The sequence below is a fragment of the Anticarsia gemmatalis genome, chromosome 6, assembly GCF_050436995.1.
Source record: "Anticarsia gemmatalis isolate Benzon Research Colony breed Stoneville strain chromosome 6, ilAntGemm2 primary, whole genome shotgun sequence".
In the NCBI taxonomy this organism is placed as follows: Eukaryota; Metazoa; Arthropoda; class Insecta; order Lepidoptera; family Erebidae; genus Anticarsia; species Anticarsia gemmatalis.
Window position 1 is genome coordinate 3,405,266 of NC_134750.1, and position 27,460 is coordinate 3,432,725.

A 27,460-nucleotide genomic window follows, 5' to 3' on the forward strand; every position below is an offset into this window, starting at 1 on the left:
TTTGTTTGTTTGTTTGTTTGAACGCGCTAATCTCAGGAACTACTGGTCCGATATGAAAAATTCTTTCAGTGTTAGATAGCCCATTTATCGAGGAAGGCTATAGGCTATATAACATCACGCTACGGTCATAAGGAACGGAGTAGCAACGAAAAATGTTACAAAAGCGGGGAAAATTTTGACCCATTCTCTTAGGTGACGCAAGCGAAGTTGCGCGGATCAGCTAGTTGATTAATATACCTTAACGATGTTAGAACTCAGTTCGTACAATAGACACGCAACACTGATCGTGAAAAATGTTAAGAAATTAAGAACATTAAAGCTGTAATTTTACTTTTAGTGTGAAGAAAGTAATTGTTCCATCTATACCTTTAAAACTTTTCAAAAGGTGCCTTTATTTTAAAAGCTAGCTTGATCGACACGCGTGTTTTAAAAGGAAAAAGTACTTAATAGATCTTAGTTAATTTTAGTATCATATACTAGTTATAAGGTATAAAGTGTAGAAAATCACACTAATGTACCAACTATATATTTTGGGTATAATAAAAGCATCCTAAAATAAATTGACTGCCTCATTGGTGCAGTTGGTAAAGTGTATTGTAATACGACTGCTGATCTTTAGGTTTTTGGTTCAATTATCGGGTCAAACGAAGTGTTGGTCTTTTCATTTTAATAGTACAATAATATATGAAGTAGCTCGGAGTTTGGCAACGTATCCGCAGTAAATGGCAATAGGCTTGTCCATCCTGCTTCTACCTTCGGGTATAACTGGCGTTATAATATGTATGTTTTATTTAACATTAATAGCCATACGGTACATAGTGTATACAACTATTTACACCAGTCCATTACTCGTGACAGTCTGGTCGTCGTTCACGATTTATTGGTCCGGTAGGACGACACGAAATGTACGACATATTTCAAGCATTTTGCTGCCTCTTTCATTTTTGTACTGGGCGTTTCATTTTAATTTATATTACTTTTGATTAAATTAAAATTAAAAAGGTGGGGAATGTTTATTCGTATTCCTATTAGACTACTAGTTTGCGTTCAGGTTGTATGCGAAAATGTGCCTGGATAAAAGTATATATAAGATATAACTATAAGTTTTCCGCGTTGCATGTTTAAACTATACCTACGGGTATCAGCGCGGACACGCATTTTACTTTGAAATGCCTTGCGTTTTGGCGCAGGTTACACCGGCCGTTAACCAACTTGCGAGAGTAAATAATAATAGCGAATCTTAAGTTTGTCTCTTTTGTGTAAGAATATAAATAGATTTGGTCAAGTAATTTAAGAGTTTACCTCGACAAACACGAACAAAACCGGTTTCTTTTCTATAATACCTACGATGGTTATACTATTCAGTCCCCAAATACTTTTAAGTTATCGTCAAATAAAAAAGTACTAACCTCGAGCTAACAATTCAGACTTTTCCCGACTTCTATTTAAATGAGAACAAAAAAGTGCTCTACTAGTCGACAAGACGCTGAATGGATTCAGCCATGACATAAATCTTGAATTTGGAACCACTCCACGTTGAAAGCGAGTCCTGTATCCACGAACCTTTGATTAGCGATTGACGAAGTTCAGTCATTTGCCATCAAAGAGGAGCGTGGAACACTTGATCACAACCTACATTAGTCTGATTGCACAAGTTCAGGCCGCCATTACGTATTTATTAAGATGTAGACGTTTAATGCTTCCTTGTTTGTATGTTGAGGAAATGTATGACGTAAAGTACAAGTTACCAGATTAGAGAGAAACATTTAACTTTGGTTGAGCTCGCGGTAATAATTTTAGGTTTGAAAGCACTGCCGCTATTAGCATGAATAAACTTATAAATTCTGTTTTACGCAATTGTGTTACTTTAGGAAGTATGTTTAATTCATTTTTTAAATTTGTCTTTGTGTTCGGATATAGCTAATCTTTATATATATAATTCTTCTGTAAGTGTGTATGTCATTGAACTTCTTTTAAACGACTGGACCAACTTTGATGAATTTTTCTTTGTGTGTTCAAGGGGATCTGAGAATGGTTTAGATTCACAATTTTGTCCGTTGGACAATGTTTTTTAATTAATTTTTAATTTATTAGACAGGACAACATCTGTCGGGTCCGCTAGTATAATATAAACTTTATGTTTGACTCATTAACCTACAGTATGATTATCAGATTGATTAAATAGCTTATAACGATTCATTTTTGAAATGTGTAAAAGTTACGATTTAGCTTTGGTTGATAAATCGTAACGATCGTTCCATCAGTCTTATTAATTGGGATTTGATAATGTTACGAATCATCAATTGCTTTGGGATAAATTGAAGGTTGTAGGTTGAAAATTATTATCACTGAGAATACCATCATAAGCTTGTAATTTATATTTTGTGACACACTTATTAAGTTAGTTAGCCTATTGCGTGTGATATACACCTATTTCTACCTAAATAATAGGCTAGGTGTTTTCACCAGTAAAATTAACATACGTACCTTTATTTTGACGTTTAATATATTAGGTCGGGGAAAAAGTATTATCGCATTATAGTATGTATGAACTTGTAATAAAATCTTTTCTCTACACATAATAGCTCGATATTTGTGTACCTCACGAGCTCACTGAAAGAAACCTAATGAACCGTGAACTCATTTGTGATTCTTGAAGCCAAAGAAATTTTATTACAAGCTCATACATACTATTTATGACAAAAACTTTTTACCCAACCTAATGATAATAAAATCGGTTTTATGTAAACCGAAACACGTCCGCGATCGATTTGTGATTTATAGGATACCAATAAACTGTAAATATCGTACCAGTTAATACGTAACTTCTATTTTTGCAAGCAGTTTGTTTAAAACGTCCATGGTAAGTTCCGTAGATGATTTAAACAAAATATGCGGGAACAAGACGTTTCCTTTGATATCGTAATTTGCGTAAAGGTTTATTTACAACAACATCGTTATTGAGATATTCTGTATGTACTAACAAGGTGTCGGGTATTTTTAGAAGTAAGGGTAAGTAATGATGTTTGTGTAGGTACCTACTTTTCACAAACCTACGTATTTCACAAAGTGACACGTTCTTGAAAAATATCTTTAAGTATATTAAAAAGAACTTGCTTATTGTTATTCTACATCGGAGTTTTTTGAAGTCAAATTAATTTGAATTCACAGGACGCTAGACTTTGAAAGACATTTAAAAAGTTGTCTGAACGCCGACAGCTGTTGCAAACAGTGGTGCTTAGATAATTTAGTAATTCTAAGTAAGTGTAACTTTGTGTCATTTTAAATAGTAGTAAGCAGCGTATTCCAACCATGAACTGAACGCAGCATTATTTAATTAACCTTATATTATATGGTTTAGTATTTTTAAAGGCTGTCTTATCGTAATTATGTAATGGAAACTTGTAGGTATATCTGAAACAATGAGTTATACAAATAATAATACTTGTCTATATATAAAACTCTGAGTTACTGAGTGACTGATTGACTGACAGATAATATAACCGAAACTACTGAATTTTGGCATGTATGTTCTTTGGAGAGTGTAGGGAAGCACTAATCCTGGGGCTATAAGTAAGTACATTACATTATACAAATTCATTCCTTAGCCTGATGTTTCAGCTAATAGCGGTTCATATGTAAAGTAGTTGTAGACTTTACGTATCAAAATTCAAAGTCATATAAACCGCACGTGATACGTCCCAAAGTAACAAATAAACAAACAGACCTGCCCTACTTCACTGTATTATACAGATGTGTTCTGCATCCGTTGAAATTAACATTATTTCTATGACTCATAGCCAACTTTTATATCGTTTATTCAAGTTTCGTAGATATCCTAATAGTGTCTTATTTGTTTTTGTTTTTAAAGGGCTTTGACAACGGTTGAACAAAACCAAGTACATGTCCAATAGTTATTGGAAAATCTGCAACGATTTTTACAAAATTTTAGCATAATTCAAAAATTGCACGTTTTATTTGACGTTCATGTTAAAGAGTTTATTTTATATTCTTTTCTTGACTGCATATTTTTATTCTTCTACGTACTGTTTTCAATTCAAACTTAATCCTTTAAAAGTATTAATTCTTCATAATTTAGTTTTTGTAATATGCCTACAACAACGTATTATTATATACATCACCCATAAACAAAACCCAAAACTTCGTGTATATTTTCACGAAAAATCTGAGTCTTAACGACAATCATTCTCACCCGGATACACTCGGTAAAGAGCAAGACATAAACAGTACGTTACTCAAAAAGGCCGGAGTTATTATTAAATCCCTGTCAAAGTAAGTTAAGCTAAAAGCTAAGTTGACGGAGCTTTCCCGCGCTCCACATTTTATGTTGCCAACTAAAATAAAGACTACCTCTGAGCCTAAAATATTTAGGTGTTGCCAGTGTAACAGTAAAATTTGTTTCAAAGAAGTGTGTTTCGGTGTTAAAGTTTTTTTATATTTTTTTCTTGATGTAACTTTAGGTTAATTATATAAAATGCTGATAATTGTACAAGAAAAACCAAGGTAAATAAGTACGCTATATTTAGTTCCTTGAGCCTATGAAAATTGTGATGAATTTTCATTTTATCACCGCACTTTCGTCATTTTATACGAATTGTGTAATAATATACATAATATCCAGTTTGTAACTGGATATTATTGCATTCATACATAAATTTACACTTTTAGTGTTTTTAATAAAACGTTCGAATGATTTATGGGGAACAGTCGTGAATGACACATGCGTAAACATAGTTCAATACTGCTAATTGAAATGACATCGTCATGGCACACATTTTATAAAAAAATGTCGTATGTAATGTATGTGCATCGGCTGGTTCAGAGCAGTTACACTATTTTATGGCCGATACCGCTTTTATCGAATAGCTGTAGGCGGAATTTTGACAGACTTTTCATACGTCTGTTTTCGATTTAGTTATCAAATAACTTAGTCGACACCTTAACCTAAATACTATGCCAGTTAAGGCACTCAATAGAAAAAAAACTTTATACATAAACTGTCGTAGTTATGAACGTCGTGGTGTCGTGAGTGTAAACCATAATTAGTTAAACAAGTTTGGTGTAACACTACGTCACTTTCAATCACTTTTGCAACGTTAAATGAGTTAAAAAGACACAGCACTGTATCACTTATCACCCCTACACGCTATGACTTAGTAAGACTGTAAAAGCAATAGAAAAAAGGTATTGGTTGATTGCATATTCGATTCAGACCGGTTATAGCGATATATCGCATAAATGTCACAGTAGCTCGCGCTGGACAGCCTGACAATAAAAATGGGAAGTGGGAATTATCAATTTAACTTGGCACTGCAATGACCGGACAAATAAATTTTGAGAATCTGACAAGGCTAAGTATTTGATTTATGAGCTCTACTTTTAAATTGCAATTTAAGTTTGAAACGAGTATTTCATTAACTGAATTCAGTATCTTTGAAAAATATTGGCACATAACTTTGTCTGCGAACTAGACATACTTACTAGAATTAACTTTTAAGTTCTTTTACCTAGCTTTTGACTAAGAGCAATAAGGCAATAAGTGTGTATTTATGGCCTTGGAACCAATCTTTAAACCCGCTACTTTGAAGCGGCTGATAAGAAACCTATACATGTTGTAAGTAATTTAAACAATACTTTGCCATATTTCACGTAACAGAATGTTAACATACAAACCAAAAACCATTGTTATGTCCAAAGTAAAAAAAACTCAAATAATTCAAATATAATTTTCTGTCGTCCGTAATGGGGACATAAAATTTGGCCCGAATATTCGTTGGAACTTTTCCCATTATTCAATAGGACAATTCCTAACTGTGTTATAAGCTTAATATTAAGCCAAATGTGTTACTGGGCTACCCAGTTATAGTATAAGGCAATAATTCAATAGATCGAGAAAATATAATTATAATAAACTGGCTAAACCACGCTTACGAATTTTCATTGCACATTTTCACGTTTTTTTCTGTTCATTAAAACCTTTCCCTTGTCTTAAAGATAATTTTACAAAAATAATAAGTAGAATTAGTTGAGCTGTTTATGAGTTTTGAGCTTAAAACATATTTGGTGATTTTTTTTACGTATGTATAAGATCTGTCTTTACACAGGTTTAGTAATCAGTTAAGTAATCTGTGTAGGAATCAAACCCACGACCTCCCGACACTGGTAGTAAACACTGTGCCACGGAGGCCACTATATTATTACTTAAACTATTACCAGGAAATACAAACTTTAATACCTTAATCAACCGTGTTTTGCTAACTTCCCTCTTGTTAGACCCTTTTCATAACCCGTGTACCTAAAATAGTAACGCAATAAGCCTAGCTGAAACAAATGTTCGTTATTTAAATATTAGGTCGAGGAAAAAGTATTTTCGCATTATAGTATGTATGAACTTGTAATAAAATCTCGTCTCTACACAAAAAAACTCGATATTTGGGTACCTCACGAGCTCAATGAAAGAAACCTAATGAACCGTGTACTCATTTGTAATTCTTGAAGCCAAAGAGATTTTATTACAAATTCATACATACTATAATGCGAAAAGACTTTTTCCCCGACCTATAACACCGTACGTAGGTAGGTAAATAACTTGTATTTCGTCAGTGGTTTGAGTTTCGCCCACTAATTTACATATTCATACACAGTCCCAGTCTCACTTTAAAAAATTACGTTACTGGAAATGTAGGTAATCTGAATTTAAATAAAGCCGGGGGTTTACCGGGATATAGACACGAAAATCCTCTGTAGAGCTTGACGACCTAATTGTAAGGTTATGCCTCAATTTACGTGTGTAACTTAGACCTTATTTTGGTTAAATAAACTTGAGTGTATGAGTCTTTGAAAACTTAAAATGCTATTTAAACAAAGAGACAGAAATAACAGTTGTTTCGCGAGAAAATGTCGACTTTACAAAGAAACTCTAATGTATATAAGAAGATTATGAAAACACCTTATACGGAAACCCACAAATGTAATAATGATTTTAGAACGTATATAACATCACAATTTTTATACCTGATATCAAGGATAGGAGTTTCAAATACACTCGCATTTCGTCATTTATATTGTTGGTCCTATAATAAGAAACGAGCCTATTGCCATATACTGAGCCCATCACCTTCAAGTTTATAAGTTATATTAACACTATTATAATATAAATTAGGTACGATTCAGACCAACCGGCTAGCGTCGCGCCGCCTCGGAACGGAGCCGTAGGGCCAGGCCACACGGTGCGGTACGGCTCCGGCGCGGCGCCTGTGCGGTGCCGCAACGGTTTCCTACATATAAAAATGTATGGTATGCCATACGGTACGTCCGGCACCGCTCCGGCGCCGCACCGCAGGCGCACCGGACAACGGCGCGAGGCAGACGAGGCGGGGAGGGGTGCAAGCAGTGTGATACCGCAGCGGCGCCGCCGCGCCGCTCAGTTGTTTATACGGCGTATAGGCAAGAGTAATAATAGCAGCAACACACGTCTTTTTCGATCCATTGTTTATTGTAGACTGTCGTTAACTGGGCAAGCCAAGCTAAGCCTGTTGCGGTGCCGCAACGGCGCCGTAAGAACATTGCGACGCCGCACTGCTCGTGTGGCCGCCAGTGCGGTGCGGAGTAATGCGTTGCGGTGCGGTGCCGCACCGTGTGGCCTGGCCCGTACGCGTGCCGCGGCAGCCGAACGTGTGCCGCGGCAGCCGAACGCGTCCGTCGGAGCTGTACCACTACTGCGGTATGCGTACGGCTGCCGCGGTAGCCGCACGCGTGCCGCGGCAGCCGACAGCGTCCGCTGGAATCCAATCATTTGTCTGGACTAAAGAAATTAGTTTTTCTTCCGTATCCATTTTTGATTTTAATATGTTAACTGTCGCTTGAAGAACACAACTTCAATGATTCGCTAGTTGCTGCACCGTAATCTCCGTTCGTATTTCACGACGCACAGCTGACCGGCTCCGAACGGACCCGACGGCAGCCGATTGGATGCCGACGGCGCCGTTCGGAGCCGGTCGGGGCCGGTCGGCTGTCGCGACAGCCGAATGCATTCTGCGACAGGTCGCGACAGGTCGCGACGCGTCGCGGGATGCCGACGGAGATAGCTATGCGTAAGTTGCTTGCAAATATGAACTCTATTTACTGTTGATACATTTCAATGTTCTTTACCGCATTGTAAAATGCCGCCCGGCCCGGCCCGACGCGAGCCGGTTGGTCTGAATCGTACCTAAGAAAACCCCTAAAACACTTTTCTTACTTTGGAAACCGGGCCCACTTCGTCAGTAGTGGCATGCACTACCGCATAGACCACAGAATTAGTACAGCAAAGAGTGACTGTAGAATAAAAAATGAAGTAAGTTGAGGTATAAAGCCGTTGTCTCATAAAACTATCAAGCAGAGAGGATACGTGAACATCCTTGATAGTAAGCAGTTCTCTACGCTTATTCTATAGGAAGAAGGCTATAATTCATAATTATTGCTTACAGCTTGACTTTTATAACCAGTTTGGTACGTTTATGTCTGATGAATTAATTATTTTAACGATAACTTTTTACTCACATGAAAAGGTTTCTTTTTTATATTTAAGGTCTGTTTACTGCTTATAAAAAAGTGATGGATGAGATATCCGACAAATAAAAATACAAGAATATTTCAAATTGTGAGATGTACACGAATTCTACTCTGAGGTTTTAGACAAACACATTGTGTTTTGCTTTCCCATATTATAGTATTTTTACTTGACAAGGAAAAGCTTAAAGTAAGATTTATTTCTTTCTAGACTAAAATTTTGTGTTCTGTTATAAAGTGATGAGCAAAATCTATATGCCACGATCTAAGTCATATAATACGCGGCAATATTAATAGATTTCTCGCTCCAATCTATGCTAATATTATAAAGCTGAAGAGTTTGTTTGATTGTTTGTTTGTTTGTTAAAAAAAAACGCGCTAATCTCAGGAACTACTGGTCCGATTTGAAAAATTCTTTCAGTGTTAGATAGTCCATTTATAGACAAAGGCTATAGGCTATATATCATCACGCTACGACTAATAGGAGCAGAGTACGAGTAAAAAATGTTACAAAAACGGGGAAAATTTTGACCCATTCTCTCTTATGTGACGCAAGCGAAGTTGCGCGGGTCAGCTAGTCTATAATAAATAATTAATATCATATCCGCATATGCTTCGTATCATCGAGCATTTGTTATTAACATGTTATTTATTCTCGGTTTCCGCCGTCTGTACGCGATTATAAATATTTCAAATTCATTTCTCTGCTCACTGTAGAATATTTTAATCTAAACATGTTATTTTTGGGTTCTAGTTGCCATAAGTAACTATTGGTATAAGTTCAGAATGCTTAATCCCTAAATTGTTGTTGTTGAAAATTGTGTTTCTGATTGTGATTCTTCCGTTTTGATTCTGAAGTATTATTAAAGTAGTTTGTATAAAACGAGATTTCTAAAAAGCTCCTCGCAAGTAACACGTGATAAGGTATCCCAGGGTAAACAGAATACTATGTGCTAATAACAAGCTATAAACTATCCGTGTATCATATGGCATCAAAATAAGTTTTATTTGCAAACATATATTAATACAGACAAAGATACATTCGTATTTATAATATTAGTACGATAAGACATCAAAAAAGTAATTGACATAGTACGTTTGAAAAGATAGAGACTCACTGCAACGTGCTTATTCATCTGTTTATTTGAGTCCATTGAGATTCAAAAGATGGGATAAAGTGGTATTCTCAAACAAATGATACAGTAAATAATATTACTGTCAAGATAGCAAATACATTTTTCAGATATGTCAAATATAAAATTGTAAGCCTAAGACCCTTATCCATTAGAAACGGATTACTATTACGTATTCGAATTTAAGGTTATTTATTTAAAAGTTACAATAAAACATAGCTTTGGGAATAAATCTGTGTTACCCATGTCGTGAGCGAGATTAATCTATCTATACTAATATTATAAAGCTGAAGAGTTTGTTTGTTTGTTTATTTGACTGCGCTAATCTCAGGAACTAAGGGTCCGATTTTAAAAATTCTTTCAATGTTAGATAGCCCATTTATCGAGGAATGCTATAGGCTTTATATCATTACGCTCCGACCAATAGAAGCAGAGTACCAGTAAAAAATGTTACAAAACGGTGAAAATTATGATCCATTCTCTCTTTTAAGCGATGTTGCGCGTGTCAGCTAGTGAGAAATACAACTTTTAAAGTCGTGGTTTTCGCTGTCGCTCCTTCTAGGGAAAATAATGAATCCAGGATAAAAGAGCGGCTCTTTAATCTACCGTTCTATGGACCACTTGTACGTATTAAGATAAGTACATAGAGATAAATGCTAGGTGACGTTTGCGATTGAGATTATACCGGCGAAAAAACTGAAACGGGAACGTTTGGCGACGAAAAGAATTAAGAAATAGGTACATAAAATACTATCTTTAGATCGATTGATATACTTATTCTTCTTAACAACAAACTCTCTATCCATCAATAATAGTCATAGTTAACAGTAGAGAACGTAGAACAATTAAAATATAATAGCTTATTTTTATGGCAGTCTAACATTAAAATCACTGATAAAATTATAGCTATTTTTTTCCATAATTATCAAAATCAGCTCCACAATGACAAGATGAATGAAGCAAAGGAAGATAAAACGGATCATACCTACCAAATGGAGTTCTCTGGTCTCCCTGGCCGCTGCCTACCTATGTTTTGAAAAATAGGCGCATTTTATGTATATGTATCGGTTCAACAGTTTGAACTAAATAGCGTAACAAAGTAACAAGTATATTTCAAATATTATTATAGATGCAGATAGTGTAAACGAATGGTACTCCCAGGTAGAATTCTTTGAACATCTGTCATGATTTACTTGCTTTGTTTACGCTCCTTCTGATGGATGAGCAACGATTTTATCTACTGTTTCGTGTAACCCACATCAGATTTAATTGTTTTTGTATTTCGTAATGATCCACAAGGTTCTATAAACTACTCTTTCATTTAATGAATAAATATTTACGATTCTGTGGTCTGTAAACTACTAGTACAAAGATGTATCTAATTTTGTGGGCACAGATACGTGTGTGATTTTTTGTTTGTATGACCTCGAGTAGGACGAGAGTAATTTGTTTAGTGTATTAGGTAGATGAATTGCTAAAACTAAATGTTACGGAATGACTTAACAGTGAATACCTTTAATTTTAGACTCGTTTAATTAGTTTCGTACTAATATATTCATATTTCGATACTATAATATTATAAATTCAAAAGTTTGTCGAGTACGCTTCCATGAACTATTCATAGTTAAAGATCCGTGATCAAACATAGGCAGTATTTTCAAAACCTAAACCTTGGATGTCTGAAATAGGGGATGAAAGATAATACACGAGGCCACACGGGTCAGTTAGTCATGAATAAATGAATCTGTGCAGTTTCTCTCTACAAACTTCTATGCTTTTTCTCAAGTATCAACACTTTTTCTTCAGGTATAGTACCTAGAACTTATAGTTGAACATATAACGTAGTACAGACAATAAGCGGTGGGTCGCTGTTTAATTCCACGGGACGAGTAAGAATTTAAACGGTCTCTAGCACCCGCGGTGACGTACCTTGAATACTGATGGCAGAACTTTAAATATGGGGTTTGTATCGCTAAGTCTCTTAATTTGTTTAAAGACGAAGTACTTTGAAGAATCCACTGTAATGTAGGAGATTAGCATGATTATGCATTTGTGTGTTTATCGCGGACCTATAAAGCTATAATCGTAATTTGTAAAAAAAAATATCATGAAATAAAAATTACGTCTAGAGATATAGTAAATAAATAGCCTTATCTTTTACTTTGCACCAGAGTTAGTTCCACATATTTTAAATTTTCTTATTGTTAACCATTTAAATTTTCGAAACACACTTTTTCGTTAAATTAAAGTAAACCCAGTGTTTGTTAACAAAATGCTTGACTATCGAATAAAAGACTACTATATGTTTATACGAAAATTATAATATTTTATGTTTTTGTTGAGTAATTCATAAAAAGTCTTTCATTCCTTCGCATGGATAGTAAACCTAGTCTAGAACTTGTTCAAGGTGCTCGACGTTTAACGAGGTTTAACTACTTCTGTAACTGACAATTACCGGGACCAACTTTTAATGAGAATGTGAGTGCGCTCTCAGATAGTTCGCTATGAGCTTTACAATGACTTGTGTAAACGAAACCATGCAGCCTAGTTCCTCACTACTAATACCATTCAAGTTTGTAATTAACAACCCATTATTATTCCACTGCTGGGCTATTCTCTCGTTATGAAGGGAGGGGGAGGCGCCCATAGCCAGTTGCGCTCACCGGTCGGTAAACGATCTGTGGGTTAAGCAAACCTTGGCCATTCCATACGGTCACTCCATAGATGGGTGACCGCATAGTGGTATTTGAGCTGGGCGTCTCCGTGCTTCGGAGGGCACGTAAAAAGTCGGTCCCGGCTGTTGTTCATAAAAGATAACAGTCGTTAAGCCACGTCAAAGGCCTTTGAGCGGCTTGAACAACTTTGACATTAGGTTAACCACTGACCATACGATAAGAAGAAGAAGGGGATAGACCTCGAGTCCACCACCCTGGCCAAAATGCGGGTTGGGGATTTTGCATTCCTTCAAAAACTATGTTAAAGAACTCCCAGGCATGCAAGGTTGCATCACAATGTTTTCCTTCACCGTTGGAAAAAGTAACAACTATTACGAATACATACATAACTCGGAAAAGTCATTGGTGTGTAATCTAGGGTTAAAACCGTCGATCACTTGTGTGTGGAAGGAGCATTCTTAGACTATTCGGCAATTACTGCTCAAGTAAAAAATTGAAAAATAAACGAAACTTGAAAGTACGATTACGTGAAACTTTATGTTTAGGAAATAGGTGTCGTTTAAAACTAAAAAGAAACCTTTGATTTATATCTACGATTATTTTTACCGACCTAAATGAGTGAGTACAATACATTTTAAGGCGAGATTATCGAGTGATTAGAAAACAATCTGTCTATAAAGTATCAATTGGGTAAATATATTTATTTATTTTTCCACTGTAGCGGTTAAACTGTGCGAGGAAAGACACGTAGTTCTAAAACAGCTGTATTATTCTACTTCAATGCTGAATCACTTCTCTGAGTAAATCAGTATTTGTATTTCTTTAAACTGACAATATTCTACGCCATTGATGGATATAGGTATGTTAAATTGTGTTGATATATGAAATAACATATTTATTTATGAGATATTTAATTGTGTGGCTTTATATCTTTTTCAACTCGGAAGCACCTATTTAATAACAACGGCATATTTTAAATCAGGGGCTACACGAAATGCAAGTAGGAAATGATCAAGTCACCAAAACATCTAATTCCAACAGATTAATCAATTAAAAGCAGTCTTAATAATTAGTTATGTTTCGAGATTTAATAAAGATGATAATGAGATAAAAATGTACCAACAAGAAGCTCTAATCTTCTTTCTTAGTAAGAATATCCATCATTTTATTAAAAGTAAGATGAACTTGGCTAATGTTTTTGTGTTTTTTATTCTTGCATAAAAAATCAGACTTCCCAAAAACTTAGGTCAAAACCCTTGCAGTGTTTAGTTAATATTAGTTATGACTGAAAGCATTGCTCTTGGGGATTATGAGCCGTGTCTAGTTCATTATAGAATTATTAGTTCAAAAGTCTATTACGAAAAATACTACACCTCATTGTTGTCGGTGTCTAACTCGGTGCAAAGATTTTTTGGAATTTTTATTAAGAAAAACAAACCCTTTCATATTTAGTTTAAATTAAGATTTTTATTAAACTTGCGAAAATGTATTTGTAAAACAAATAAACCGCCAGCAGCTCTCGTTCTTCTGCATTTGGGCGAGTGTGAAGTTTAAGTCGTTTGTGCAAAATCCCTTATAAAAGGCGGTTTCCTATGGTTCACCCTTGTTTGGTATAACAACTTTTGATGTAATGTTACTAATTCGAACAACGTTTAAGAAAATAATCAATTTGTATAATATCGATTAACATAATTTTCATTTCATCGAATATTTATTTGCGATAACAACATTTGCGCTATTGATCAAAAGGTATAATGTTCATTTGATGTAATGTTCAGGTGGTATAACATGTATTTTATCGAATATTCAATTGGTGTAATGTAATGCAGAAAATAAAACATTGTAAATATTTGCAAAATATTTATTTTGAAAAAGAAAACACTTAGACTAATCTTAAATTAAATGCGATCGCTTTAAGTAAATCTAATTCTGTGTAAGTTTCAAAATTACGTAATATGGTCTCAATGTTGAATTTTGTTTGCTACAAACCTCACGGAGCCCGAGACCTTTCCAACGAATGCAAAACCGTGGCAATCGGTTCGTGCGTTCTGGAGTTATAGCGTCAGGAAGGAAAACCCGACTTATTTTTATATTATAGATGAAAGGAAACGAATTAATAATGAACTTAATATTCGATACGATCTTTCGACTAAATCATTATTAGTTGAGTAAAACATTCGTTTAAATAAAACTACTACTTTTGAAAATTCGGTCAAATGACATTATTCCAAAGAAATAAATATGCTAAATAAAAATCTGCCAATTAATTATTCGGTCAAATGAATAATTATACGTAATGACTTTATTGTAACTAAAATTCGCCGGAGCGATTTTCGACAAAACGTTGTTATACCAAACAAGGGTGAACCGTTTCCTATAACTATCGACAAGTGAGTAGCTGTCGAGAAATTCTAAGTATATGAAAAGCGCACCCAGCATATTCGAATTTTTTAGATTTAAATAATTGTGAACGTTTTTTCTGCCTGTTAAAATAATTGCCAGTTATTTAAGTGTTATAAAATAGTTCTTGAATGTACACTATCCGCAATTTGTCAGCACATACTTTATTCAAGAAGAAGACCCTTGGATAGAAGTAGAAAGGTAGCAAGATTATTACATGTATAATTTACGTAAAACGCATACTACTCGATAGTACGTTACCTACTGTAGAGGCGGAAGCCAATATTACCAACTGCAATGCATTATATAGGTGCATATTATACCTACTTTATCGTTTACAATTCGCAACTAATGATAAATGTGTATAAATAGTTACAAAACGGCAAATATTGATATCGGTCGGTTTACAAAGATAAGATTATTATCAAATTCAATGTTACTGAAGTGTTTTCAATTACAAATATTAAATAAGTATCACGTTTAACACTATTTTGAACAAACCGTACTTTATCACACACGTGGTGTTGTTATTTTTTCTGGTTAAAATTGAACGACCATTCTCGGGCAATGACAAACGTGCGAACTACGTCATATGTAATTGCTATTGGACTTCTAGCTCAAAGATAAGTGTCTTATACGACTGCTCTTATGTTGAATGTCACAATAATGCGCTGTACCTAATTGTTATGTGGGGAAAAGACAAGAAGGTCTTTTAGTAATTGCTTCTCTTGATCTGCCGGTAAAGCCATAGATAACAGCTAGTATGTCATATTTTTTGTCAATGGGAGTGATGGTAAACAAGCATAAACATATGGTAATATAATTCATTTACGCCATTTCTTGCATCAATTTTGAATGGCATATTGAATGTCAAATACGATAACAATTTCTCAGAACTGATACAAAAATAAGAAAACGAAAAACAGCCATTCATACGTTCATTGAGATTCTCAAAACGTCTGTTTGCAATACGTAAACATGTTACCACATCTTCTCAACAGTATGTGATTTACTTCTAAAATATACATACATGCACAAAAATTTTATACTAATTACGGCCAAAAAGTGGGTCCTTTTTTTGCTCCCGCAATGCAAATAATGTACCTTTTTTTTTTAAACCTTTTACACTAAATATGAGTTGCACTTGTTTCGCAGGGACTTTTACAAACAAAACAACGAACACAAAGTAGGTACAACTAGACTCAAAACAGCTATTTGTGGATCGCACAAATAATTGCTCCGTGTGGGAATCGAACCCACGATCACCCGACACAAGATAGCGGCGTGGCGACCCTAACCACTGCGCGTCGGACGCAGACAAAATATCGTTGTTTCGATGCATTGATGTTTATATTTCTGTAAGCCTAGCATTAACAACGGAAACTTGGTGACTATACTGCGCTGTCGCTGCGGGCGGATGTCGTAGCTACGTATGCCACACGATGCTTATTAGAGTGATAGATTCTTATTTGTTTCAATTGTGTACATGTTTGTAAAAGTCACTGGGACATGGTATTAAAAAGGTACGTTTGACGAAAAAATAAGACTAGAACAGTGCCTCGATTCTCTACCACTATCGACTACCGACAACCGGCTAGCTATCGAATTTTTGTCATTTAGAATGTATTGCCAAAATGTTTCCTACGACTCCCGTCAGAGGCGCTGATCAGATTTTCATACAAAATTTCTCGATGACAGTTCGGTTGTCGGTAGTCGATAGTAGTAGAGAATCGAGGCACAGACCGAATAACTTATTATTTTATATCATAAAAATATTTGAGTGTTTAAAAGAAAATACCGTCGGTAGCTATTCCTGTCCCCGGTTTCGTTTGAATAACTGATGTCAAAGGTTTTCATGTTCGTTGGCAACAAATAAGCCTTTTGTACGAGTCAAGTTAGAGTGCAGTCACAAAAGCAATTGTAAAGGAATGCTTCACAATCCGGCTTAGTTCGAAACTCTATAAAGTATTCTATAGTCACTTTTAGAGAGGTTTTCAATAAATTGTATGAGTTTCATCACTAGCATACGATATATTAGCTACTAACAAAAAAAAATGGGTTTCGAGTTCTTTAGCAAGATTCTCAGTTGGTATAATTGAGCATCGAGAGTTTGATATTCGAAACGTACGGAGAAAATAGTTCCTATTGCGCCAACTAGAGGCACTGATCATTTGACTTTCATACAAAATTTGTTAGTAGACGATATTAGCATAAAATCACCCCTCTAAACTCTAAGTTATGCAAAGCTCCCAATCTACACTTGGTCAGCGAAGTGAGCTCAAGATCTAACCTCTACCTAATTAGATAGATTCCATCTCCCTGATAGAAGAAGATTAAGTATTTAATACATTATAATGTATTAACAATTAGTTATACTATTATATACTATTTGGTCGATATCGCTTGCAGTTGAATAATAGGAAATAATATAATCTATAAACGGATGTCGCAGTTAAACACAATAGTTTTGCAAAAATAATTACAATATTTACTTATATAATTTGTTCGATAATTCTATCAATTCATATTTATCTTATAATTCATAACATGATTATTATTTAATAATGCATTAGTCAACGTTAAAGGCATCTGCTTGTCTAAATTAGCATTAAAATTTAATTTCAAATATGCTACCTAATGCTAATAAATTAAATATCATTTACATATTTAAAATCTATATAATAAAGCTTATACATATTATAAAGCTGAAGAGTTTGTTTGTTTGTTTGAACGCGCTAATCTCAGGAACTATAACTTGTCCGATTGAAAAAATTCTTTCAGTGTTAGATAGCCCCTTTATTGAGGAAGGCTATATACCATCACGCTACGACCAATAGGAGCTGAGTACCAGTAAAAAACGGGGAAAATGACCTATTCTCTTTTATGTGACGCAAGCGAAGTTGCGCGGGTCAGCTAGTTGTACATAAAAAGAACAATCAGACTTTGCACCATACCTATATGTTTATTTATAAATTTTTAATCAAGTTAAACTTTTAGTCAGTCATATTTGTATTTTTTTTAATTTTTCGAATAAGATATCTGACACTTATTCGTGAAACTGGCATTTAGTAAAATTTAATACTATACAATAAATACATTCATAATACGCCTTTTTAATAGGTATTAAAATTTAATTACATGAAAAAATTACATTTTCTTGCCATATTTTTCTGAAAGCCTTAGGAAAAATATTCTCGTAAAAGCTGTGGAAAATATTTTCAGATATTCATTGTTTCATTTCCCCGACGCCTAGGTTTTGTCATGAGATAGTGTCATGGGTTTTCCCTAAGGCCATCTGAAAACTATACCGCCCCTGATATGACATCCACTGTAATAAATCTTGTAATAAATGCCTAAAAAGTTGCAGATATTACGTAATACCCTCAGTTGGAAGTGTATCCAACTGCTGGTCATGAGATCTTGGGTTTGACTTCCGGGTCGAGCAAAGTACGGTATTTTTTAATTTAAATTATAATATTTCACAACAGCCATTTGGTAATGTTCTCAGTTTTTCTTCTTCTTATCGTATGGTCAGTGGTCAACCTAGTGCCAAAGTTGTTCAAGCCGCCCGGAGAGCATTGACGTGGCTTAACGACAGTTATCTTAACTGACAACAAACGGGACCGACTTTTCACGTTTCCCGACCGGTGAACGCAACTGGCTTTGGGCGCCTCAACGTGCCCAGTTAAATAACAAATGGCTTGCTATTGGGACATTGTCAATGGCGAAACATGGGTATATTTAATACACCTCTGCCTACAACTTCAGGTAGAATACGCGTAATATTATGAATGTATGTTAACCAAAATATCTGAGAAAATGTAAGTGTTGGTCAAAATTTATTTAGTTGCGAAATATTATTTAAAGTTTCTATCCTTGCATAATAAAAGCTACATATAAATTGAATTTTAGACATTATTTGTGTCTTTCGATACTGATTTGTATTATTAAAATATGCAAAAATGCTTTTAAAGAAGATCGTGGAATTTTGTACATAAGAGAATAGTATTAATGTATTTCAATATGTATTTATGAAATATATTAAAGGACATTAAAGGATTTTAAACTAAGACTTAGTTTAGAAGTTTGTGGTAAATAAGAGTAATAACAATTCTACTTTAAGAACATTAGCTCTATGAATCAAATAAATTAGGTATTAAGTCCTCATCAAATTACTCTCAAATACAACAACAAATTAACTCAGTTCATCGATAGTCCCTAAAAACCGAAAGTCTAAAACCTTTTAGAAAGACAAAAGAAAATAGATGTTGACTAGAAACATATTATTATAATATGCTTCGCTAGACGCGAGCCTATCAGCTAGTTAGTGCCTGACTAACTAAATTATACTGTTAATAAAACTAAACGGGAAATTATTACAGTTAGTACCTATTTATTGTAATGTTCGGCGTTCCCACTGAATATGTCCTAACTAGATGATCTAGAAATGTGCTAGAATTTCAATTTGAACAGATCTCACATTAATAAGGACGTCATTTAAAATGTTTGTGGTGTATAACTCTACAAGCTAATCAACCTGTGTTGACAACCATATGTCTAAAACTATGCATAAGAATTTTGATTTATTCAATACTGAAGAGAAAATACATTTTTTGCCTTTTAGTTTTAGCACCAAATACGTCATAATCTACTATTCTGAACGACCTTAAACACTTACATATAACAGTTAATAATACAGTAGAAACAAGCCAAAATACAGCGTAATTATTTAATGCCGAACAACATTACACCGCGAAAACGTTGGAACGGAAAACATTAAATGTTTTATTTCAAAAGTTTTCGCGAAACTAAAGTGGACATTCCACTCGTAACAACAAACTTTTGCGAAATGACGAACGTCAATTTAGCCCACACAAAACACGAAAACCTCTTACTAAAATATTTTACGAGCAAAATTCAACTTCTTTAAAATATTAAAGACTTATTATTTTTTACAAAGAGCCTATAAAATAGCTGAGAGTGTTAAATTATTATAACGCTTCAAAGACCATAAAAATGGATGTCTATTTACGCAATATTTTATCTTTATTCAAAAGCTCTTTTGTCTTTCTTAAAATAGACGAAATATTATAAAATATTAACCTTTATTTAGGAATAATCAAAGGGTTAATCTTATTCTTTTATCAACAATGGTAACCCGTTTAAAGAACAAAAGGTTATTCAAAGAAAAAGTCCAATATCGATGAAGCTAGAGCGACTGAAATGCGGAGAACAAAATACAAAAGTTATCATTAAAAAAACTATGCGTGAAGATGTCTTCGCGCTCATATTTCCATTGATATTGATATTTCCGACATCACAGACACAGTATAATTATTATTAGTAGTATCAAATTCATATTCAAAATATCTTATATTTAAACGTAAACTTTATACAAAGTATTTGCAATAGTCATATTTATTGTTTGTTTTCTTTTTTGCTATATCGTTTTGCAAGTATTTCTAATAGACAAACAATTAAATAAATCAATATTTATCACTATTTAATAGATAAGGAAACTACAGTACCGGTAAGCGAATATGCATCAAGTTTCGTTTCAGATTCCAGGCAATAGAGGAAAATATCGCGACGGGTACATTCACGGTTCGCTCGCCTCAAAGGGTTCAGGCACTCATATTTCACACTGTCACGCTTTTTGTATGCTCATAACTTATGATATTGCTTAGTACTATAAAATATTATTGATATTAAGTGCGCGGGACGTGAAGATTTGCTTTTGCAAGTTTACGTGACTCCGACAGGGAATTGTGTGTCACGTCCTTTAAGTGTAAAAACTTCTTGGAAATATTGTATGAGTATATTATTTTTATGAAGCGTCAGAAAGTACTTATTTATGTACAAAAATCGTGTGCTTTTGAATTGTATTGTTTAGCTAGAAAAGTAGAGCTAATAACTACCTATAAGTAACTTTTTGAAAATTACTCCTTACTTTTAGATTCGCAATCTTAAAATAACACGAAGTGGTTTATTGACAACTTTGAGATGAACACAATTTTTCAAATTTTTACGTTACTTTTACACACAAAGCACACAGTAACTACTTGGCAATTATGAGACGGTACAATTACATCCGTCAGATGTCCAAACGCATGTATTTCTTACCCAGGAACTTTATTTACTCATAATCCTTGAGCCAGTGACCCAAACATAAATTTCTCATCTCGTATTCTTGATAGATGTAAGTGCGATCTCATTTCCCGTGAACGCTCGTAATACGTGGTAACTGAAGTGGTTACACGGTTGCTATGGCCGATGTACGTAATTAGGCGACGCTACGTGCGGTCACAGACGGGAACATGGTGACCGTATTGAGAGAATTTTCCTTCGAGTCAAGTTGTGGATAAAAGAGTTTTACACATTTTAGTTACTTACATTCGGCCGAGATACGTAGCGTGGTTCTTTATAGTCGTTACTATCGAGTATCGGGAGTTTAACAATTAAAATGTATTGCAAAAAAAGTTTCTACGGGGCTCCCTAGACGCGCTGATCAGATTTTCATACAAAACTTCTCGATAGCTAGCCGGTTGTAGAGAATCGCGTTACTGATATTCTCAAACTTTAGAGCAGTGTCACACAAAATACTGAAATATGGATTGTAAATTGAGTAAATATTTAATTCCAATTAAATCAGTTATTTAAATCGTCTTCAAATAAGTAACAATTAATGTAAGTACCTATTTTATTGTAGTTGCATGTTAACCCTATTTATCCTTTACAATTACTAAAAATATTTTTGCAAACAAACATTTATAACAACAGATAGGAAAAACACAGAACAATCGAATTGCAACGATATTAATAATAATACCTACAAAAATATATTCACTAGCCAATTTTAAATCACTTTATCCTATGGAATTACCACAATGCAATAACTTCAAAATGAAATCATCAACTTTTATAATTGTTATTGTTAATGATAAACAGAACAACATAAAATTGCATTTATACCTACTGCTAAGACGAAGACGACGCTTAACCAAGATCGGTGTAACTCGATCAAAACATCAGGCAACAAAAAAGGTATCGTAACCTTAAAATTCTTATCACATTTAAAACCCCTTTGCCAATTTCGTATTTTCAAAACCAAAATTATTATCACGGTGATATTCTCCATAAAAAACGTTTACTAACATTTAATTGCACTGACGAATGGCGAAAAGCTACAATGCCGATCGCCTGTCTAAAAATCCACTAGCCTGACATAAAGGTCCGCGACAACGGTACAGATACAGGGTGTAGCCGATTGTCCGGCCTCTTTCGTTTGCCAACGAACAAAGAAAACGAGGTTTCTTTTTATTTAATTTTGAGGGAAAACAAAGGCTTTGCTATCAGACAACAAATCAATTAAACTGTCAGGATTCACACCTAATTTTGTAATCGTTCTTGTTTAGCAATCGGATTCCTGTATTTTTTTTCACACCTCGGATAATAGAGAGAAGAATAATTTCGTGTAAAAGCTATATATCGAAGCAAACTGTGACTTTTTACGAACCATCTCGTTAATACGAATCGAAAATTAAACAAACTAATTAGCACTCAACAAGACAAACTTCGAATACCTATCATAGATTAGATTCTAAGAAAAACACATTATATTTATCTACAAAATCCAGGAACGACGAAACTAAACCAACAATTTGATCGCACTCTTTGTCGTCTTAAAGGCGCCGTCTTTTTCTTCCTAGTATCACGGAGACAAAAAAGTACTAACCATGGAACAAAAAAACTAGTGTTTTTCAAAGCATTCACGGTCTAAATGCCTCAAAGACTAGGCTCTCATAATCATGCAGCTTTTCTTCCGACTTTGCATTCTCGTATCTACTTTACACCGTCACACTTTCTTTGTTCCTATGCCTCTTTGTAGAATGGAAGTGAAAACGGGTATTAACCCCTTTTATACTTCGACGTGTGTGGAAATCTTGTTGCTAAGAGTTCCTGAGCCTACTTGTTACGTATGTTCTCCTGGTATGTTGTATCGCTTTTTAATTACCTAATTTTCATTTAACAATAATTTGATTGTTGTGTGTAAGAAACGAGTTTAATATCTTTACATTACATTTGCCATGTCGTACATTTTCGTACGCCATTTGTATTTGTCTTAAATTTATTATCATAAAAATGTACTAAGTTTGTAAGATTTTCTAAGACACGAGAGCCTTTACCCTAATAAAGATTTTCGACAACCTTATCGTCGCCCTGTAAAATAAAAAACGTTTCATTTTATGTGTAGTTCCTTAAAAATTTGGCAAGGTTTTTGACTAAAAGTAGTAACTAACTATAAATAAATTTATTGTCTTTGTAACTCTAAAATAAATGGAAATAGAATTTATTTTGATTTAATTTTAAAACAAGAAGTTCATTTTATTAAATCAAGAACCAATGACATTTTTTATCATAATGAGCCGTTGCATTGTTTAAATCGCTAATGATTACCCGTGTAAGAGTAGCAAACAAGGTACTCTTTATTATAATTTATAGTATATTTTTAATTAATAGTTTCTGGATATAATACCATGGAATACATATATTAATAACATATTGTGATTTTTTCTAGTTATAATAAAAAGGTGTTATTTGTTGCAATAAATACAGAGAATGACTTTGTATTTATCATGAAGTAGATAAGTAGATCAGTCCGACAATAAAATAATGAATATTAACGTCACTTAATTTTTAAACTCATTAAAAAAATCTATCAACAGTATACAATATGTCGATTAAAATCGTATTATAACATCACATACCTGAATATGGAATTGATTTTTTTTACCAAGTTAGCGTGTTTATTTTAATAAGAAATAAAATAATAAATAATCACGTATAACTTACCGGTATGAACGAAATTTTTATTTTTCTACTTTATATGCACTGACACTAATTAGTTCCATCACTTAACTTTTATAAAACAATGCTTATTAAATATATTTTAAAATAATTACTGTTAAATTATTAAATCTACTTTAGATTACGCATAAAACACTTATATTTAACGAATAGAAACACTTTAAAAACTAATTTAAAACTTTATTCACAAACTATTTTCACATTATTTTCCCACCATTTTCATTCAAAAAAATACTCTAGATAAGTCACAGAGTATAAATAGTTTTTTAAAAGATTTGAAACTTTTTTTTTGCTACGACAACGGTGTATTCAGCCAGCGCGAGAGCTCGACTCGTGTTCATGAGCGCTAAGTCGGAGTGACACTGCTGACCCGACGCTCTCCGATCGCGATTTTAGTTTGGAACGTGGATTCGCGCAAACGTCAAAATGTAATCTTCACGACTCTCGTGTTGTAAAGGGCTAGATAACGTTTCGAACGATTGTTTAAATGAATTATTACTGTTTTTTATTGATATAATCGTATAAATTTTATACTTTCTATTGAAAATTTTAATAAGAATACGATATTATTTTCTATTCGTGTTTTTACTGTTCTTTTAAAAAATAAATTTTCACTTAATATTTTGCGTTTTTCTTCAGAAAATTGACGACACGCAAAGCAGCTTTTCATATTTTTCAGGATTAAAATAAAATACAAAGTTAATAAAGGCAAGCTGTTGCGCTCGCCGAGGGATGGTTTCAGTGATATCGGGTAACTTAAGCCTGTGGAGGATTCAGGAATACTCAATTATGATAATTTTATTGGTTCCGCCGTGAATGTGTTTACGTATGGAATTGAGCAATGCGTTAGATAGGTACTATTTTAGGAATTTAAACTTAAAGAGAACTTGAGATTTACTCTAAAAGTACTTACGTGATGAATTAGGTTCTAAAGAAGTGTTTTAAAATTTTTGGCATGTTTTGGTTGCTCTTCTGTGAAATTGTAAACAAATTTTATGCTGTAGTAATATTATTTTAGCGATAAAATTTTGATGATATAACTATTTTTTTGATGACATCGATCCTTTTATTTTGATCGATGGTTGGCACTACATTTTTTTGGAAATAATGAATTAATTAATTTACTGACAAACAAAAAGGTTAGTATTAAAGGTAGATAGATGTGTGTGCTTGAGGTATATTTGATAAAGATAAAGACGACCTCCTAAATGTAAATATCCGAAAGTATTAAAACTAGTTTTTAACACCGGATTGTAACATCCTTTGCGGATGTTACTATAAATCAGGTGTTATATTCTATAGTGTAATATAGCGAGGCCAAGATTATTTGCTCAGAGACGTTATGTGTTTTTTTAAATAAATTATTTGATATTATTGCATAACAATTGCATCTTATTTCACCTATATTTAGAATATCGTGGGAAACCTGTAAATGACTCCAAGCAACATGTGTGATACGATTAATTGAGCAAAAACTTATTGTTTTAATGTCGTCTTTATTGTTTTAGCTGCAGCGTTAATTTGACAGTTGCCTGTAGTATGACGCACTTTTGGAACATTTATATTAAAATAAAAAAACATTAATGAAGTTTATTTATCTACAAACAAAATTCCGTTTTATTCACAGCTGCTGAAAGACAAGCTATTCTGAACTTATCAATTATTACTCTTATGGTTGATTTTTCAACATTCTAACTTCCAGTTCATCACGTCCGTATAAGTAACGACTCTCTTAACTGTGACTCTTATCTTTCAGACACACTATCCGACACTTAACCTTAAGAAAATGGCTTATAAGTATATTTCTTTGGGAGTTTTTGATTGATTTTATACAGAATACCATAAAACCTGAAATATCCACCAAAAATATCCCTCCTTTTATTGATATAGTAACTATGTACCTTTTCACAATATGAGTTCTGAACAATACACGTGCAATAAATGTCATTGCCCTGTACTCACATTACTAGATTAATTTGATTGATAGCCTATCGAGGATGGGCCAATTCGTCACTAAGTGGACTATTTCAATTTAAAACAGATACAGCTTATAGGATTACAAATTTATTAAATTTTCAAGTGCTGTTGATATCGTAATCTATGTTGTCCATAATCAATTAAGCTTTAATGGTTTGTTGTGTTCCTGGAAAATGGACAAAGAAAGAGTTATATAATAATGGTTATTAAGCTAGATGCTTAAGAAAGTGAGTTTTACTGTTCACGTTTTAAGTAAATTCAGTTATTGTAACAAATAAGTAGAGAGTTAATCGTTTGCAGTCAAGCATAAGGAAGAGCTAAAAAAAGGTCTGTATTAGCGGAATAATCTTGATTGCTAGTTTAGTGATATAAAAAAATCTAACTAGACTAAAGTGTTTTATTATAAGGTTATATTTGAAGTTAAAACATAAACATAGGATACCGAGAACTATCGACAGCCGACTAGGTATGCAGAAATGTTGTATGAAAATCTGATCAGCGCCTCTAGCGGGCGCCGTAGATACTAATTGTGCAGTACAATTTCATTGTTAAACTCTCGATACTCAAGATTACCGACTATAATAAAATTTCCCTACTGTATTGTTTATGGAAAAGACAAAGTATCGGTCGTATTATACCAAGAATTTGACATTTAAGCAAGAGGAGTTCAATAATTTGTAATCGTACAAAAGTGCAACAGTGCTTGAAATACGGAAAACAACTCGTTTGTTCAATGTAGCGTACAAATGAATCAGATAAAACCCTGGACACACGGCTTGATTAACAGATAAAGGTTGCAAATCAAATATTTCTATATCTCTCTATCAGTCGTGATATTAGACAACAAGTACATAAAGAATTTACAGGAATTTGGTTCGGTCGCTAAGCCGTCACGTTCATTGCACCCTAGATTATAATAATAATAATACTAGCTGACCAGCGCAACTTCGCTTGCGTTACATGAGCGAGAATGGGTCATAATTTGCCCCGTTTTTTAAACATTTTTCGTTGCTGCTCCGCTCCTTATGTTTGTAGCGTAATGTTATATAGCCTTCCTCAATAGACAGGCTATCCAACAGTAAAATATTTTCTTAATTCGCGATGAGCCCGTTCAAACAAACAAACAAACTTTATAATTTTATAACATTAGTATAGATTGTAAACTGTAATCGTAGTTTAAGTGAATGCTGTGTTCACCTGCCACAGGTATACATATTAGGAATGTCTTTTTAAGTTACTGTACTTTACAAAATGTAATAATATGTCAACTGCGCATTTGGTTTAGTTTTTTTTTCGTAATTATTAATGTTAAGTCATATCGCATGATCACGTTAGTGTTTTTATTAAGAAGGTAGGTATTGTTTTTGTTAAGTATTAATACATACTTTTTACTTACGTCTTTTTGTCGGATAACATTATCTTTGATGTCGAAGGCCAATTGAGATTTGCAACTTGAGATTAACTGAGTGTTGCTAAAAAAACAAAGTATAGTGCAAAAAAAAAAACAAATTCTCAAGCTTACGTTTATGTTGAAGATTTAAAATTTTTGTGTTTTCTTTATTATTATTATTATAAGGATTTATCGTCGCACTGTTGTGCAAAGACTTTCCTCATGACTTTACACTGTAACTGTTCTTCGGCGGTCTGTATCCATTCTGCAGTGTATTAGCCAAGCTTGTTTTTGCATCATTTACCGGTAGCTCAATTCTCTACTACTATCGACTACCGACAACCTCTCGCCTCGCCTCGCCGCCATCTCCCAATTGTCATCCACTTCGTAGTTATTTTGGCCAATGAATCATCCAGTATTCGACATACACCGCCCGCCCAGTCTCA

At 33.8% G+C, this 27,460-nt stretch overlaps 1 protein-coding gene across 1 annotated transcript in view; it reads right to left on the reverse strand.

The window, feature by feature from the left end:
• The window catches only part of LOC142973500 (tachykinin-like peptides receptor 99D), a 162,664-nt gene extending 138,643 nt beyond the window's left edge, over positions 1–24,021 (reverse strand). Inside the window, exon 1 of the mRNA XM_076115265.1 lies at positions 23,862–24,021. The gene's annotated coding sequence lies outside the window, so the exon portion shown is untranslated. The remainder of the gene's footprint in view (positions 1–23,861) is intronic.
• Between the last annotated feature and the right edge of the window lie 3,439 nt (positions 24,022–27,460).